We start from the raw sequence: 19,700 nt of genomic DNA on the forward strand, positions 1-19,700 counted from the left end.
GCATGACGTTCTCTGGACTGGGCATTGGTGTGTGGCATGACGTTCTCTGGCCTGGGCATTGGTGTGTGGCATGACGTTCCCTCATTGCCCAGCGGGGCTGTGGCAGCCGGGGCCCTTCTGGGCACTGACTCCGGCGGTGGTCTCCTGACCAGTGACGATACTTGGGCCCTCCTGGGCACTGACTCTGGCGGTGGTCTCCTGACCAGTGACGATACTTGGGCCCTCCTGGGTACTGACTCTGGTGGTGGCGGTGGTCTCCTGACCAGTGACAATACTTGGGCCCTCTTGGGCACTGACTCTGGCGGTGGCGGTGGTCTCCTGACCAGTGACGATACTTGGGCCCTCCTGGGCACTGACTCTGGCGGTGGTCTCCTGACCAGTGACGATACTTGGGCCCTCCTGGGCACTGACTCTGGCAGTGGTCTCCTGACCAGTGACGATACTTGGGCCCTCCTGGGCACTGACTCTGGCGGTGGCAGTGGTCTCCTGACCAGTGACGATACTTGGGCCCTCCTGGGCACTGACTCCGGCGGTGGTCTCCTGACCAGTGACGATACTTGGGCCCTCCTGGGCAATGACTCTGGCGGTGGCGGTGGTCTCCTGACCAGTGAGGACGGTGCTGGCGGTGGCGTCCCAACCGCCGGGAAGGATGCCGCCCTTCTCCGCCGTGCTGCTCACACTAGGCTGTGCAGACTTCCTCTGGCCCTTCCCCACCTTTGGAGGAGTCACAGCTGACTCTGCAATCCCCCTGGAACCCCTGTGAGTTCTTTTGCCTCCAGGAGTCTTCACAGGGTCCCGTCGCCCACTTTCCAATTTCAGAGCCTTTACAGGGGGTGGGCTGCCAGTGCCTTGGCTCCGGGTCACACTGCCTGCCCTGGTGGCCGGTGCACTCCATACACCTTGAACATGCACCACTGGTTTTGGAGGCTTTTTGGCTGAGGCGCTACGACGCAACTGATGAATTGGAGGGGGGGGCCAAAAGGTTAACTTTACACAGGGACAGTTTCTGACGAACACTGGGGTGGGTAGTTGGAGGGGGTCTGGGAGTGGAGGAAGAGGAGGTGGTTGTAGGAGGTGTCACTTTAGGTGTTTTGGGTGCAGGTGCAGGTACTGGAGGCTGTCGTGAGGTGGATGGATGTTGGGTGTGTGGGTGCCCGCGTTTGTGTACTTTGGGAGGGGGCGTCACAGACACACTGGGAGAGGACACAGGGGACGTGTAAATGGGAGTGGAGGTGGTGAGTGCAGGTGAGCGGGGTGTGGTGCTGGGTGTACTGCTGCGAGTCCTAGTGCCTGTAGATGTAGTGCATGCAGGTGAGAGTGTAGACGATACTGGGAGGGAGGAGGGAGACGACGAGGAGGGGGACACAGTGGAGGCAGTGGATGTTGCTGTGTCTACACGTGGGTGATGCTTGTGTGTGTGCCTGTGGGTTATGTGGTGCCTATGTTTGCCTGAGCCACTTTTGTGTGTTGAGATGTGTGCATGCTGGTCTGATGGTATGCTTGGGATAGGCTGGGATACAGGGGACTGGGTCTGGGTGGAGGACGTTGGAGGGGGGAGGCTAGACACAGGGACAATGGCTGCCATCAGTGCTGAGGCCAGAGATTGCAGGGTTCGCTGAAGGACAGCCTGACCAGAATGAATGCCCTCCAGGAATGCATTACCATGTTGCAACTCCCTTTCTACACCCTGGATGGCATTCACAATGGTAGACTGCCCAACAGTGAGTGACCTGAGGAGGTCAATGGCATCCTCACTGAGGGCAGCAGGGGTGACTGGGGCAGGGCCTGAGGTGCCTGGGGCGAAGGTGATGCCCACCCTCCTGGGAGAGCGGGCACGGGGCGAACACTGAGGGGCTGCTGGGAAGGCGGTGCTGGTAGGGGAGGTGGCGGCTGTACCTGTAGAAGTGGGGCGCACCGATGGTGCCGCCACCACAAGGGAGCTGCCATCGGCGAACGAGTCCGTGTCGCTGCTTGGTGATCCGGTGGCCGACGTGAAGCTCCCCTCGTCCTCCGTCCCACTGGTGCATTCAGAATCCGTGGTGTGGCCCTCCATGGCCATGTGGGATGCAGCTCCCTCGTGCCCCGGTACCACTGTACCTCTGCCTGATGATGCTGATGCACAAAAGAACAGGGAAAGCCCAAAAAGGGGGGGGGGGGAGACAGAAGAAAAACAGGTTGAGTGCATGGCATACCGCGACCGTTGGCGGACAATACAGACACAGCAGCCCCCTTCACTATGCCGTGCTCCTGGCCTCTACAGATGCAATTCCTGGGATCTGGCCTACATGGCTATGGTGGACATCTGCACACATGGATGCCACAGGGGCATCTATACCTGTACATGGCACTCTACTGCGGTGGGGTAGGGTGCCACATGGCCTGCATTACGGAGGGGCCTAGTCTACCTATTTCTGCCTGGCCTAGGTACACCCACAGGCCTCAGAATGATGTTGTACTCACCCCCTTGTGTCTGCTGTGATGCCCTCAAGCGCCCATCCAACTCAGGGTAGGCCACCGCCAGGATCCTGAACATCAGGGGGGTCATGGTGCGACGGGCACCCCTCCCACGTTGGGAGGCCATCCCCAGCTGAGCCTCCGCCATCTTCTTGCTCCAGCGGTGAATGTCCTCCCATCTTTTCCGGCAGTGGGTGCCCCGTCTCTGGTGGACCCCAGGGTCCGGACGTTCTTGGCGATGGCATGCCAAATGTCCTTCTTCTGGTGGGCGCTGACCTACATGACATGCACAAGGGAAGAAGAGAAGTCATTAACAAAAGCACCGTCAATGTGCGTGGCCCCCCTGCGTATCATCACCGCCGGCGCACTTCCTCATTGGCTCGAGGGACCCATAGGGTCCAATGTTAACCAATGCATCATTGCGCCGCGGTCTACGACCGCCTACCGCGACGGTGTGCAACGGCAATGCAGTTACCCCACAATCCTATTGTCCCAGTTTAGAGGTCAGACAGCCGCCATTTCAGGGGCCCACATGTCTTCATTTACTTCTGCGTCACACATAGCTAGGCCTACACTCAACACACATACAGGAAGGGTTTTGTGTTTGGTGTCGTCTTCTGTGTAACAGTGGGTACATACCTGGAAAGAAGTTGACCCGATCCTCGCTGTTGTCCTTCATAGGCGCCGTCAGCTTAGACATTTGAGAAGATGGCGGAATCCTCCGGTGTACCGACCGCTGGTGGACCTGTTGACAATGGAGGAGCGACATTTAATCGTGAACTACAGGTTTGACTGTGCCACAATCCATGAACTATGTACCCAGTTGGAGCCAGACCTGATGTCACCAATCCGCCATCCCACTGGAATCCCCCCTGATGTGCAGGTGCTGTCAGTGCTCCATTTCCTTGCAAGTGGGTCTTTTCAGACAACAGTGGCCATGGCATTAGGGATGTCCCAGCCTATGTTTTCCAACGTGCTGTCCAGAGTGTTGGGTGCCCTGCTGAAACACGTAGGGAGATACATCATTTTCCCTGAGGTGGAAGATTTGGCTACAGTGAAAGGTGACTTCTATGCCCTTGGACATATCCCCAACGTCATAGGTGCTATTGATGGGACCCATGTAGCTCTGGTTCCCCCCCACAGGAGTAAACAGGTGTACAGGAACCGTAAGAGTTATCATTCGATTAACGTACAGATGGTCTGTTTGGCAGACCAGTACATCTCCCAGGTTAATGCTATGTTCCCTGGCTCAGTGCATGATGCCTACATCCTGTGGAATAGCAGCATCCCTGATATGATGGGTCAACTCCAGAAGCACTGTGTGTGGCTAATGGAGGACTCTGGTTACCCCAACCTTTCCTGGCTATTGACCCCAGTTAGGAATTCCAGGACCAGGGCAGAGGAACGCTACAATGAGGCCCATGGGCGGACTAGGAGGGTGATCGAGCGGACCTTCGGCCTCCTGAAGGCCAGGTTCAGGTGCCTCCATATGACAGGTGGTTCTCTATTCTACTCACCGAAGAAGGTGTGCCAGACCATCCTCGCCTGCTCAATGCTTCACAATCTTGCTTTGCTATGCCAGGTGCCTTTTCTGCAGGAGGATGGTCCATATGACGGTGTTGTGGCAGCTGTGGAGCCTGTGGAGTCTGTGGACAGTGATGAGGAGGAAGCTGAGGAAGAAGACAACGACAACAGGGAGTCAGTCATACAGCAATATTTCCAGTGACACACAGGTGAGAACATTTTCATTTTTTACATTACATTCACTGTCACACGTCTTACTCTATCCTCTGTGTAATTTACTGGGATTATTTGGTAACTGAATTGTTCCTCTCCATTACGGTTTCACAGGTGTGGTTACCAACGTGTGTCATCTGCATGCATCCTTCAAGGACTTGTGATGTGTGACATTGGTATGTTGCCTTAACAACTATAAAAGCATTTTGACAATGTCATTGATAATACATTTTACAATATCATAGACTGACTCCAGAATGTTTTGTGGTTCAAGGGTGTTTATTTAAGTGCTCAAAAATGGAGGGGGTTTGTAAAATGGTGATGGGTGATGGTGGAGGAATGTCCATGGCAGAGTCCAGTCTATTAGTCTCACAGGTGCACTGCCCATCTGGGCATAGGAAGTGGAGCTGGGGCAGTTTATGTATGGACAGGGTAACAAAGTGAGACAGTGGGGGGACAATCAGGGTGGTCTCATTTCCTGATGGGGGTCTTGCCATCTTGCTCTGTCCTGTTCCTGGATCTCAGGGACCGCTTGCGTGGTGGTTGTCCGTCTGCAGGGGGTGGGGTGCTGGTGTGGTGGTCCTGTGGTGGGGCGTCCTGTCCACTAGCGCCGGCGGAGGTGGTGGGCAGTTCATCGTCCTGGCTAGTGTCAGGGGCCCCTTGGAGTGCCACAGTGTCCCTCAAGGTCTGCTGTATGTCCTTCAGCACCCCTACGATGGTGCCCAGGGTGGAGCTGATGGTCCTGAGCTCCTCCCTGAACCCCAAATACAGTTCGTCCTGCATGCGCTGGGTCTCCTGAAACTTGTCCAGGACCGTCGCCATCGTCTCCTGGGAGTGGTGGTATGCTCCCATGTTGGAGGAGAGGGCCTCGTGGAGAGGGGGTTCTCTTGGCCTGTCCGCCCCCTGTCGCACGGCAGCCCTCCCAGTTCCCCTGTGTTCCTGTGCCTCCGTCCCCTGGACCGTGTGCCCACTACCACTGTCCCCAGGTCCCTGTTGTTGTTGGGGTGGTGGGTTATCCTGGTTTCCCTTTAGTGGTGGACACACAGCTGATTGACCTATCCTGGGTACGGAGGTTTAGGCCCGCTGGGTGGGTGCTGTGCTGGTGTTACCAGAAGGTGGAAGGTCAGTGTTGGTCTGTGCCTGTGTGAGGGGAACCGACTGTCCTGAGGCCCACGATGGTCCGGGCTGGTCATCAGGCTCCAGTAGGGCAGAGCTGCTATCGTCACTGTGGGCCTCAACTGTGGGTGGAGTGGAGATGTCTAGACCCTCCGGTGTGGTGACGGTCCTTCGTGATCCTACAGGGGCATAAGAGCATGATTATTGCATGTGTGTGTGATGGTGTGCAATAGGTGGGTGTTTGTGTACCCCAGTGCTAGCATTCCTGTGTGGGGGCTTGTGTGATGATGGTTAGGGGGTTGTTCTGGGTATGTGCAGTGAGCATGCTTTGGTGAGGGGTGACCATGCTTAGTTGTGTCATGCAGGGCTTGGTGTTGGGATGAGTAGGTTGTGTTATTAGTACATTATTGAGGATTTGGGGTGATAGGAGAGGGTGTGAGGGTGGGGGTGTGTGATATCATGCAGGTAGGGTGGGGGATATGATAGTTAAGATTTGTCTTACCAGTGTCCATTCCTCCACCGACTCCTCCGAGGCCCTCTGGATGCATGATGGTCAAGACTTGCTCCTCCCATGTTGTTAGTTGTGGGGGAGGAGGTGGGGGTCCGCCGCCAGTCCGCTGTACTGCGATGTTGTGCCTGGAGACCGCTGAACGCACCTTCCTCCGTAGGTCGTTCCACCTCTTCCTGATGTCCTCCCGATTTCTTGGGTGCTGTCCCACAGCGTTGACCCTGTTGACTATTCTGCACCATAGCTCCATCTTCCTGGCTATGGATGTGTGCTGCACCTGTGAGCCAAATAGCTGTGGCTCTACCCGTAGGATTTCCTCCACCATGACCCTGAGCTCCTCCTCGGAAAAGCGGGGGGGTGTTTGGCGTGCCATGGGGTGGTGTGTGTGATGTGTGAGGTGGTGTATGTGGTGATGAGTGTAGTGATGTGTAGTGGTGTGTGGTGTTTTGTGCATGGATGTTGTGTGGGTGATGGTGTTGTGTGCCTCTGTGTGGTGGGATTGTCTATTCTGTGCTGTCTCTCTGGCCTTCGTAACTAATTTTTGGTCGTAGGGGTTTGTGGGTGATGTGGGTGTGTGTTTTATACTGAATTGGGTTTGTGGGGGTGGTGTGTGTATGTGTACCGCCAATGGAATACCGCGGTTGAAAGACTGCCACGTGGATTCATGGGTCGTAATAGCATGGGCGTGTTTCTGTTGGTGTGGAGGTGGAGGTTTTGTTTTCGCCAGTTTAACACTGACCTTTGGTGTGGTGGACTTGTGTGGGTGACTGAATTTCGGTGGATTCCGAGATGTGTGTCATAATAGCTGTGGCGGAATTCCGCGGCCGCGGTGGTGTATTGGCTGTCTTCTGCACGGTGGTAAGCGCCTTTTACCGCCAATGTTGTAATGATCCCCTCTGTCTCCTAAGTTAAGCCTTGACGCTCGTTGCCAAGCTATCAAGGGTTGAGCTGGATTTAATTTACTGAGACCTAACTGGACCTTAGTGGAGGTTAGTGGCCTATTGCTAAGTGTAGGTACCTATCTGCCCTACCAAATAACCCATTTTCCAACAGTGAGAAAGAAACATTTTTGATTTTTTCTTCATTTTTATTTATTTTTTCTGTTGCACTTTATTCAAAAGTTGATTCTACTTTCTTATTCTTCACAGATCATGGCTAAATTAAATAATCACGTTAGAAATATTAGATATTGTAAGTATTTGAGTGTTGGAGTGGCAATTTTGTGTGGAATAGTGTTCATAATAATAATTGTGGGTATGTCTGTTCATGAAAAGAAGGAGGCTTCTATTGCTTCTGTTCCTGAAACCACTACACTAACAGCTTTAGAGAGGTTTAAATTAGATTAAAAATATTTGCATGATTATGCTAATACTCAAGGAGAGCTTCCTTCTAATGTGTTCTATCGGTTGTTGAGTGAGCATGTGGAAACGATGGATGCAAGGAATTGTCGTGTGTACGCAAATACCTTCCTCTGTAGAAGAAGGGGTTATGTACCATAGCTTGCCCTTAACTTATGGCATAACTTGTAGTTTGCTACTAACCAGATTCTATAATCAAGAGTATACCAAGTATTTCTATTCTACTTATGATCTTGTGTTTTCCTTTGTTCCTATTATTAGATATTTGAGTAAGGTAGCTAAAGAGCATGATATAGTATTAGTTAGAGGATTCTTTGAGCCAACACTAACATTTGGAACTGCTCATGAGCATCAAAACAATTTAACCTGCTTACTAACTCCATTAGAAAAGAGCTTGATAGGCCATACAGATGACAGAAGGAAGGCATTAAAGGAGAGGTTAGAGAAGGGGTTGGAGAAAAGGACTAATAAGAATGATTATGCTTACACTGCTAATAAAATTCAAGGAAAACTAGCTTTGGATGCATTACACGTGGGGAAGCTTTGTATATATAGGCCTAAATCATGCACTGACACCTTATCTGTGGGCACGAGTGAATGTAGGCATGTGTTTTTGTTCCAGAGTAAATGGACTTTTATGCCGAATGGCCAGGACCCTGCGATTCCTGGAATCTACTATAATTGTGGACTTATTGCTTATTACCATCTTTCTAGAGGATGGTATGGGACATGCTATTTGGGGATAGTTTTCCCTAAAATCTATCAGATAGATGTTTTGAACAAAATTCCAAAAGTGACTGAGTTACATCATGAAAGACAGAGGAGTGAAACCTCTTCTCCAAATGTTGGAGATATTTTTGGTGCGGTAATTCCTTCTGTAGGAGTTATTTTGAATGCAATCAAGATACGAAAGTTGTCTACTATTGTGGATAACATGCTGACAAACTTTATAGGGGAAATACTTCTGTTAAACACTGAATTGGCTACGGATAGAGCTATAACGCTTCAAAGTAGGCTTGCTTTAGACATAATGTTAGCAAAAGAGGGCGGAGTATATACAATGATTAATGCTAGGCATTGGTGCTCATATAATGATAATATAATAATGAGAATGATAAGTAGATAAGAGACTTACTTACTAATTTAACTAATTCAAGCAAGGATTTGAAGGAATTGAAAGAACCAGGGGTTTGGGAAAAGGTAGGAAATGGATTTGTTTCAATGGGTAGTTGGTTTAGTCAAATTTGGAATGGGGTATTGTGGAACATTGTCCAGGGAATATTAATTGTGATTGTTTCCATATTAGGATTATGGTTTACATGCAAATTATGACAGCAAATAAAATTGAGTAAATCTAAGAATGATCAGAGGAGGGAAGAACCACATATGAGAAAATCCAAGGAGAAGGCAAACTACATTTGAAACAGAACTATAAAGTGTTGTCAAGAAAGAGTGTGATGACATACTTAGTCATCAGAGGAGGGACTGTTGGAGCAGATATGTTAATTAAGAAATTATTAATGACTTTCATGTGTGTTTACTAATAAAGAAAATGCGTAGAGAAATTAATGATAGAAAATAATGTTTGCGTTGAGAAATGTGCCCACGGGGTATGATCACCATGTGTAATAAAATTACGTAAAAAATGCAAATGAATGAAAAACATGAGAAAAATTTACTAATATGTCTTAATGAAATGTATAACCTATGTTTTATATTAATTCATATTCTTAAATTAGCCGGACTAAGGGCCTGGTTTCACTGGGCCTTGCTCACTCTGAACAAGGAGAGATTTGAACGCTTTGCAAAGAACTGGTAACTGGAGTCAGGAGACCTTGAACCGCACAGAGTTCAAGCTGCTTAGCTAGAACATTCTGCAATGTACCAATGGACAGGAGATGATGAAGAAAATTTGATACAATTATGTGCAGTGTAGGCTAAATGTATTTTCCCAGGACTTGAACAATAGAGACACTGACTGAAGAAACATTTGAAACATTTTTGTTACCTTAAGAGCCAGATGATGCTCTCACCGCAAGAAGAACCAATCAGTTTTATGGGACTCAAAATATATGCAAAGTCAAAGATTTGGTAAATAAAAACTATAGGTTAGAGTCATATCTTCCGACCGATTGACCAATTAGTGCTTAGTGGGATGGACTGGGAGACCCTAATAAAAAGTCATGACAAGGGGCAAGGAGACAGAACTGCACGGAGAAAATTGACGACATCAGGAGACGCTGTCCGAGGTGCTGATACTGGGCTCATACTCTGTGAGCCTGATCTGTAGCTGACTGTTCGATGACCTGGGGACGAAGACTGACCAGTTGCTGATCCATCCTGGATAGGTAGGACTAGATGGCCACAGCACGCAGAATGTAGTGTCCAATAGTATAGCAAGAATGGATATTCCTGGTCCCGTGTCGGAGGTAGGAAGAAGTATGAAATTGAAGAGAGTCTTGAGTCTTTTTTCTTTTTTGTGCCGATGGTATCTTTATTTGTAGGTGTTAGAGATCACTGTGTCATCATGAAGATACAGCCAACACGTGTTTCGTCACACAGGTGACTTCATCAAGGCTGCAAAACAGTAATGCGAACAAACATTGGGCATATATGTGTGTATGGAATCTAGTGTATGCTAATTGGGTGATCCAGTGAGGAAGATACCAAATCCAAAAGCCAGACTCCAGTGGTGAGAGCTTGTAAACACAAGTGTGGAGTGAACATGGCAACAGAAGTGTGTATATAATAATTGGGACCCAGAATTAAAACATAAAAATACCATGTGAAACACCGTGGTCATGCGGATTTGTATATAGAAAAAAAGGGGATTTCTATTATATAGGAAAAAGAATTCAATTAGAGGAAAGCTTATAACCAGATTGTTATACGTTGTCTACCACTTAAAACCAGATATATTGATATGTGGGTAGAAATTGCGTTATCTAACAATCGGTATGCAGAGATAATGGACTGAATGGGATAGGTGGATGAGTAGTGCAGTGCCGGACTGAGAGAGGCCAGGAAGAGAAGGTGAGTGGTGAAACATAGTAACATGAAGGAGAGAATGGACTAGAGGAGAAATAATAAGATTTAGTAGAAAAGAGAGAGAGAAGTGGATCAGTAAGTACATACCTTATAAGAGTAGTAAACCTGTCAGTAGTATGGCTGCCCATGCAGCTGCAGGTACGTGTGGTAAGGAGCACGTATAGTAGAACAGGTATACAGGGCCGTGGTAGGCTTGTAATTATGACCTACGAAGGTATTGGAAATAAATAAGGGGTAAGGGAAAAGGGTATGGACTGAACAACCGGATTAAAAAGCAATGAAATTTGTAAAGGGGCAGGACCCAAGTTAAGAGTGGAGTGATGTAATAAAAAGTGATAGGTCGCCAGTGATGATAGAATTCTAAAAACGGCAGTGAGGTGCTCCTGGCATAGTGAGAGGATGGGCCAAAACATTTTTTTTAAAAACAGGGAGCAAGGCAAGTGCGTGAAGTCGAGAGAAAAAAACGGGTAATTATAGTGGTAACGATTGGTGAAATTAAAAATCACGTACCCCTAACATGGTGTCCCTAAGGAGACTGTAAGGGCAGTCATAACCTAGTGTGGTCGGAGTAAAAGGGCCCACGAGGATCGGGTAGTGATGGCTAGTTGCGTAATGAAGTGCCGGCAGTTTAAACCGGAGCATGTTAATAGAACGAACAAGTCAAATAAGCACGCCGATACCAAATAAGTATGTGGCTTTCGAGCGTAACGTAAAAGGTGGCAGATATAACAAAGCGAGTCAGAGGAGAGAGCGTGCCTGGTAATAAAGAAAAGTGTGTGGCTTCTACATAAATCGCGGAACGTGGTAAAGACCAAGCAAAACGGCACGAGCGTTAGGCATTAATGGGACCGTTGTACCATGCTAACGTGGGGGGCACAGTAAGTGCTGGGATGTGGGTGAAAAAAAAAAAAGGGGGGGGGTGCCGAGTCGGTAACATACCTGTCAGTAGGGGTAGCAGCAACCTTCCGGTAGATTCAAAAAGCGAGTAATGGTCTCCGGGGACCTGAGCACCTCTGCAGAAATAGTTGGTGGGAGTGTGGCCGAAATGGAAGAAAGACTGTAGAGAGGTGGTGCAGTGGCAAGGGACGGCGGCCATATTGGGTGTACAGTAAGGAACGGCTGTATGTTAAATCAATGGTAGGTACGGGCAAAGGCTAACAGGATAGTAATTAGGGAGCAGCTGGTTTCGTGAGGCAGCTAGGCACAAAGTGAATGTCTAGAGCAAAGATAAAAAAGAAAGGGGTGAGAGAGAGACGTAAGAAGGAAGAAGAAAGAAGGGGGTAACAGAATAAGTACAAAGAGACCAATACCAGTTGTTGAGCATTAAGGAGTATGAAATCAAAACATAGATGAGTATGAGGTGCGGTGAGCGGTGGGTGCCGTAAATGCATTAGCTGAAGGCAGCAAATGCATGGGTAATTAGGAGAGTGTGAATAAACACTGTTGGGCATGTAAATTGGTACACAACAGTTGAAACATGTAAGAGCCAAGGTCAATTAGTACTGTAATAAGGTACAACAGTCAGGTCGTTAAAACATTGAAAAGATAAATTAGTAGGGTACACATTAAATCAAAACATTGTAAAAATCAAAAAATAATGTTGTGTCCATTGTTGCGCTCGGGCATACTTATGTACATTAATATTCAACCAAGGAAAGATGTCACATGAGAATTACTCATTACTCATTACTTGTTTTTTGTGGCTGTAATTCTCATGTGACATCTTTCCTTGGTTGAATATTAATGTACATAAGTATGCCCGAGCGCAACAATGGACACAACATTATTTTTTGATTTTTACAATGTTAAATTTTGATTTAATGTGTACCCTACTAATTTATCTTTTCAATGTTTTAACGACCTGACTGTTGTACCTTATTACAGTACTAATTGACCTTGGCTCTTACATGTTTCAACTGTTGTGTACCAATTTACATGCCCAACAGTGTTTATTCACACTCTCCTAATTACCCATGCATTTGCTGCCTTCAGCTAATGCATTTACGGCACCCACCGCTCACCGCACCTCATACTCATCTATGTTTTGATTTCATACTCCTTAATGCTCAACAACTGGTATTGGTCTCTTTGTACTTATTCTGTTACCCCCTTCTTTCTTCTTCCTTCTTACGTCTCTCTCTCACCCCTTTCTTTTTATCTTTGCTCTAGACATTCACTTTGTGCCTAGCTGCCTCACGAAACCAGCTGCTCCCTAATTACTATCCTGTTAGCCTTTGCCCGTACCTACCATTGATTTAACATACAGCCGTTCCTTACTGTACACCCAATATGGCCGCCGTCCCTTGCCACTGCACCACCTCTCTGCAGTCTTTCTTCCATTTCGGCCACACTCCCACCAACTATTTCTGCAGAGGTGCTCAGGTCCCCGGAGACCATTACTCGCTTTTTGAATCTACCGGAAGGTTGCTGCTACCCCTACTGACAGGTATGTTACCGACTCGGCACCCCCCCCCTTTTTTTTTTTTCACCCACATCCCAGCACTTACTGTGCCCCCCACGTTAGCATGGTACAACGGTCCCATTAATGCCTAACGCTCGTGCCGTTTTGCTTGGTCTTTACCACGTTCCGCGATTTATGTAGAAGCCACACACTTTTCTTTATTACCAGGCACGCTCTCTCCTCTGACTCGCTTTGTTATATCTGCCACCTTTTACGTTACGCTCGAAAGCCACATACTTATTTGGTATCGGCGTGCTTATTTGACTTGTTCGTTCTATTAACATGCTCCGGTTTAAACTGCCGGCACTTCATTGCGCAACTAGCCATCACTACCCGATCCTCGTGGGCCCTTTTACTCCGACCACACTAGGTTATGACTGCCCTTACAGTCTCCTTAGGGACACCATGTTAGGGGTACGTGATTTTTAATTTCACCAATCGTTACCACTATAATTACCCGTTTTTTTCTCTCGACTTCACGCACTTGCCTTGCTCCCTGTTTTTAAAAAAAATGTTTTGGGCCATCCTCTCACTATGCCAGGAGCACCTCACTGCCGTTTTTAGAATTCTATCATCACTGGCGACCTATCACTTTTTATTACATCACTCCACTCTTAACTTGGGTCCTGCCCCTTTACAAATTTCATTGCTTTTTAATCCGGTTGTTCAGTCCATACCCTTTTCCCTTACCCCTTATTTATTTCCAATACCTTCGTAGGTCATAATTACAAGCCTACCACGGCCCTGTATACCTGTTCTACTATACGTGCTCCTTACCACACGTACCTGCAGCTGCATGGGCAGCCATACTTCTGACAGGTTTACTACTCTTATAAGGTATGTACTTACTGATCCACTTCTCTCTCTCTTTTCTACTAAATCTTATTATTTCTCCTCTAGTCCATTCTCTCCTTCATGTTACTATGTTTCACCACTCACCTTCTCTTCCTGGCCTCTCTCAGTCCGGCACTGCACTACTCATCCACCTATCCCATTCAGTCCATTATCTCTGCATACCGATTGTTAGATAACGCAATTTCTACCCACATATCAATATATCTGGTTTTAAGTGGTAGACAACGTATAACAATCTGGTTATAAGCTTTCCTCTAATTGAATTCTTTTTCCTATATAATAGAAATCCCCTTTTTTTCTATATACAAATCCGCATGACCACGGTGTTTCACATGGTATTTTTATGTTTTAATTCTGGGTCCCAATTATTATATACACACTTCTGTTGCCATGTTCACTCCACACTTGTGTTTACAAGCTCTCACCACTGGAGTCTGGCTTTTGGATTTGGTATCTTCCTCACTGGATCACCCAATTAGTATACACTAGATTCCATACACACATATATGCCCAATGTTTGTTCGCATTACTGTTTTGCAGCCTTGATGAAGTCACCTGTGTGACCAAACACGTGTTGGCTGTATCTTCATGATGACACAGTGATCTCTAACACCTACAAATAAAGATACCATCGGCACAAAAAAGAAAAAAGAGTCAAGACTCTCTTCAATTTCATACTTCTTCCTACCTCCGACACGGGACCAGGAATATCCATTCTTGCTATACTATTGGACACTACATTCTGCGTGCTGTGGCCATCTAGTCCTACTTTGTCGTAGGGTACTCCTAGTACCCGTTTGGTGCCTACTGGGTAGTAAGGCACTGTGCCACTTTGCACCGGACTTTGCATTGTACCTGTTTACTTGGTTAAAATTGTTGGTTTACTGCCCAGAGGTGCGGCGCCTCTCACCCCTACTACCCTCATTTCTCTCTTTCCAGGTTACATCCTGGATAGGTAGCTATGAAAATGTGACTGATGGTTGTGTGCCTTTCCTTCTAGGTACCAACTGCGCTGTTTTACAAAGACCTTCACCTAGGTAGAAATTTTCTAAATTGATGTTTTCTCTAAATTATTTTTGCATGAAGACCCACATGCTAATGCTAATCTTGGTTAGGTAGGCTGTCAGGGACGACTTGACGGTGACAAATGACTGACTGACTCAATTGCTGAATTACATTATTAATGCTGATATTCATAGCTTATGGTGTTGCTTTGCCGTATATGTTTCCGTCAAGAGATAATGGCCCTCATTACAACATTGGCAGACGGCAACCGCCGCCCGCCAAATTGTAACTGCCGTGTGGCCGCCAATGCGGCCGCACTCCTGTGGTGGGCATTTCGACATCCCCACAGGGCTGGCGGGCGGAAACCGAGTTTCCGCCCACCGACCCAGCGGGGATGTCGGCCGCAACATGGGAGGCGCCTTCAAATGGAGCCAGCGGTGTTGTGGCGGTGTGACAGGTGCAGTTGCACCCGTCGTGCTTTTCACTGTCTACTGTGCAGACAGTGAAAAGCTTCATGGGGCCCACAGGGGCCCCGCGACTCCCCTTTCCGCCAGCCTTTCCATGGCGGTTCCTACCGCCATGAAAAGGCTGGTGGGAAAGGGACTCGTAATCCCCTGGGCAGCGCTGCCCTGGAGGATTAAATCCGCCGGGACCAACGTGGCGGAAAACCGCTGGTCCTGGCAGTGCAACCGTGGCGCTTCCGCCGTGGTCGTAATATGCGAGTTTGCACCGCCAGCCTGTTGGCGGTGCAACCTCCAGAACAGCCGAGGCGGTCTTTGACCGCCAGGGTTGTAATGAGTGGCAATGTCTTTTAATAAATGAATAATAAAGAATTGATTTGAATAAAGATTGAAGAATCAGATGACTTAGAATTGTAATCAATAGGAAATAAAACTTGTTAACCCTTTTCCTGAGTAGTGGTTATTCTTGAATCTGATGGTTAGATTTGTTTTTCATAGAATGTATATTAATTATTGATGTCAGTTACTGATTCACTGGTTACTACATGACTAGGATACTCCATGCGATTCAAAAGGTTCATCGACCTATACGTGTACCCTTGTAAGTTTACTTACTAAGGACCAGGCGGGCTAGCAGGGTAGAGCATGAGACACAAAGGAGGAGTTAGAAATGGGTTTCTGGCTAGTAATTTACACACCAAAGATAACCTGCGCTCACCCCCTGCTAGCTTGGCACAGAGCAGTCAGGCTTACCCCCAGAGGCAATGGTAAAGCGTCTGTGCAACACACTCACACCAGCGACATAATAAATGCACCACCAAAAGAAACTCCACACGATTATATATAAAATATCTTTCTATATCATGTATGCATCTCTGAACCATAACGACATAAACCTTAAGTATTGGGTGGTAATAGGTGATTATTGGCATGCTACTTTCTATCATGTCCATACAAAAATCAAAACATCATACATGGTAGCGTAAAGCCATGAGACGCAGCAGAAAACAAAACACATAAATTACCATATTTCACAAATAATGCTTGGATCACCAGAGTGACATAACCTGGTTTAGAGCCCAGAGTTCTGACAGATTATTCATCATCATCATTGCAGAACATGCACAGTGAATGCAGTGTATTAGGTGATAATGGCACAAGGATCATCAGGCAAAAATGGGGCACTGTGCACTTGCGTTTCGATTTGGGTAAATGCGATCATTTTCGAGCTCCTGAAGAGAAGAGAATCTTATTGAGCTGTTTCAGCCTCAACCGCAGCTCTATGAAGGTTGTGAGATCCCCACAGTGATTCCTTCCTGAGTGCCACAAGTAAGGCCCCCCTCGAGCTTCGGTTTCGAGGGCTGCTAGGGCTGGCCGGGCTTGTACTCCTTTCAGGTTAGGGGGCTACCTGTAAAAGGGTGTGGGACAGCTTTCACTCCTCCCAAGGCCCCAGGCAGCTCCACAGTACCTAGGCCCATGCGCCATAAGAAAAGATCCATGATGCAGCCTAATAGCCCGCAAAGGGGTGCTGGATGGCAAGGTTTCTTCCACAACCATTACAGTATCCCTCAGCACAGCGGGGAGAACTTTATGACACAGCTATCCATCATACTGCAGTTTGTGAGTCTGTCTCTCTGCGTTTCTGTAATGACTGGAGCACATGGAGCATGTAGGATCGTCAATTGCGCTTTATTCAAGTAAGAAACCACCCTTACATGATGCTGCTGCCAGAAGACGCCTCTCTCCCAAAAGTATGTCTGCCCCTTCGTTCTTTCAAAACAAACATTCTGAATCGAACACTTTTCTGACATCCCGGTTCACAAGAAGTGTGCGCAGGCTAAAATTGTTATTGCACGCTCGTGTCGCAAGCCAGAATGGAAAGAGCATATTACATGGGTTTTCCTTTTCCACACAAAACAATAGAAAGCAAAATATAAAAAAAATCACTCAGTACATTAGTACAACTAAATGTTCTCACACAATTGAATAACTTACCAAAACACATATTGTGAAACCTATAAGAGATAGTAAGAAATACTTATATCCAAACACCTATACATTGCTACTTTATAAAATAGCTCACTACTAATGTGAGGGGAAAAATGTAAGCAACAAAGAAAACACTTACAAAAGATCATCAGAGATATAATAGAGCATTAAGGACTATCAAGTTATAATAGGAAACAACCTTAGATCGAAATGTATCTATATCTGTAGGGCTTGTGTCTTACACGTGAACTTTTACATGTTATCGAGTACTTGTTACCGTCACTGGAGGCATTTTCCTCGAGTCTACCAACATATAAATTCTTGCTGAAATGACCATCACTAGGTACGTCACTACCAGATGGGGTGTCAGCAGATGGGGAGTGAAACTTCACAATCTTTGACCCATTCCACAAATGTCCACCATCCACCCTGGCAGCATTTCCACATACTTTATTGACCAGGATAGGAGCAGAAAACCTGGGGTCACCCTTCTTGACATAACCCCCAAGCTTGATTTTAACATAATTGCCCACTTTTACAGACATCTTGGACATATTCATTGTTTTGGCATAGTCATGTTTTTGTGAATCTAGGCATTCGTCACATTTTTTCATACAAGACAATCAGGACCTAGAATATCTACTTTTTGTTTCAACAATCTGGACATCCATGCAGGTCTAAACTCAGTGGCTGGTTTCCTATCATAGAGTAGTTTGAAAGGTGAAACATGAGTAGACGATTGAGGTGTAGTCCTGTAGAACCATAGCATAGACTGCATAGCAGACTAAGGGGGTTATTACAACTTTGGAGGAGGTGTTAATCCGTCCCAAATGTGACGGATATACCACCAGCCGTATTACGAGTTCCATAGGATATAATGGACTTGTAATACGGCTGGTGGTATATCCGTCACTTTACCGTCACTTTTGGGACGGATTGACACCTCCTCAAAAGTTGTAATAACCCCCTAAATTTCAACTTTGTTTTGCAGGGCCCACCTTATACAATCACCTAGAACATGGTTAAAGCGTTCTACAAGGCCATTCATTTGGGGGAGATATGAAGAACCTTTTAAGTGTTTGATACCACTGTGATTCAGCAATTCTTCAACTTCATTAGAAATGAATTGTACACCATTATCAGAGATGATAAATTCAGGGAAACCTTCTCTCATATAGAAATCTCTGATAAATTTTACAACTGCTTTTGAAATTGGGTTCCCCAATGAATCTAACTTCTGGCCATTTGGAGTAATAATCCAAAAGTACCAACGCATATCTTGAGCTGGATGGAAGCGTATTAAATGGACCAACCAAATCAATGCCAACTTCAACCCACGGTCCTGTGGGAAGTTCAATGGGGTTTAAAGGAGGCATGGAAGTCCTAAGGACTTTATCACTAGTAGTAGCACTTGTAACACACCCTTTGACCACATCATGCACTGCACTGTCCATCCGTGGCCACCATAACATGGCTCGCACGCTGCATTTTATGAATGTCGAAACTCAGTGCTCCTCATAAACCTTCTTTGTTATTAGAGGTGTGATGGCCTCATGGGTATCAATTTGTAGGCCCTCATAACCAACTCACTCTCTAGAGACAATTCTTCATTTATTTTAAAGAAAGGTTGAATGCTAGATTCTCATTGGGCCAACCCTCACAGATATACTTGGAGACAGTCCTCAATACAGGATGGCTGCCAGTGGCAGAAACCATTCTGCCTCAGAGAATCGAGCCGGCATCAACCTGATCAATATAAGCAACTAAACAACTTTCATGTTCAAACTCTTCTTTCTGAACATGAGGTGACATATTTCCGGTAAACCTAGACAGAAAATCAGCTCACCCATTCTTATCACCAGGATTGTGTACAATTTCAAACTGAAACTGAAGTAGGTGGGAAGAAAATCTTGCAATCCCAGGTGTACAATTCTTGACATTCTTCCCACTAAGTATAAAGACCAGGGGTTTGTGGTTTGCCTGTAGAACGAATTTCATTCCCCAGAGATACATGCAAAACTTTTCTATTGCCCATCAGCAGGCCAACATTTCATTTTCAATCACAGAATACATGCATTCTGCTTCTCTGAAGAGTCATGAAGCAAACACTATAGTGTTTTTGCCAAAACTTGTCTTTTGAGTAAGATCTGTACCTAAGCCAACATTACTGGCATTGACGGTGAGTATGTACTTCAGTTCTGGATCATACAGTTTAAGTACCTCACTCTTAGATAGCTGAGCCTTTAACCATTCAAATGCCATAGCACAATCGTATCCCAACAAAATTCAGTACTGAGTTTAAGCCTTATCCTGTGGTCAAAATCCTTAATAAACTGTGAGTAAAATTCACACCAGGAAGCTTTTCACACCACTTTTACCGGTGGGAGGAGGGGCATCGAGAATATTTCGGACTAACCCGGGTTTGGGGCTTACCCCAGAACTAGAAAACACATGACCCAGGTATTCCACTTTTTCTTACAAAAAATCACACCTATCTCCTTTCAGCATGAAGCTTTGTTGTTGAAAAATGGACAGAACTTGCCTGCGTCTGGCTTCATGGGATTAGCGATCGAGACCAAATATCAAAACATCATCCTGACAGATGGCTACCCTTTTACCGTCTTTTAGTAGGTTTTCCATGGCTCTCTGGAATACTGATACAGCGGATGCCAAATCGAAGGGTAAGAGCCTGTGGCTTGCAGACTCGT

Source organism: Pleurodeles waltl, chromosome 4_1, assembly GCF_031143425.1.
Source record: "Pleurodeles waltl isolate 20211129_DDA chromosome 4_1, aPleWal1.hap1.20221129, whole genome shotgun sequence".
In the NCBI taxonomy this organism is placed as follows: Eukaryota; Metazoa; Chordata; class Amphibia; order Caudata; family Salamandridae; genus Pleurodeles; species Pleurodeles waltl.